Raw genomic sequence first — 227 nt, forward strand, 5'->3', positions numbered from 1 at the left:
AATATCATGTGGACAAGCCAGATGAATATTGGATAAATGTTTTGTAGATGGATGAAACCAAAAAATAAAATTTTGGTTTAAATTAGCAGCGTTATGTTTGGAGAAAGAAATCACTGCATTCCAGCATAAGAACCTTATCCCATCTGTGAAACATGGTGGTGGTAGTATCATGGTTTGGGCCTGTTTTGCTGCATCTGGTCCAGGATGGCTTGCCATCATTGATGGAA

Source organism: Sinocyclocheilus anshuiensis, unplaced genomic scaffold (genome assembly GCF_001515605.1).
Source record: "Sinocyclocheilus anshuiensis isolate Anshui unplaced genomic scaffold, SAMN03320099.WGS_v1.1 scaffold1714, whole genome shotgun sequence".
In the NCBI taxonomy this organism is placed as follows: domain Eukaryota; kingdom Metazoa; phylum Chordata; class Actinopteri; order Cypriniformes; family Cyprinidae; genus Sinocyclocheilus; species Sinocyclocheilus anshuiensis.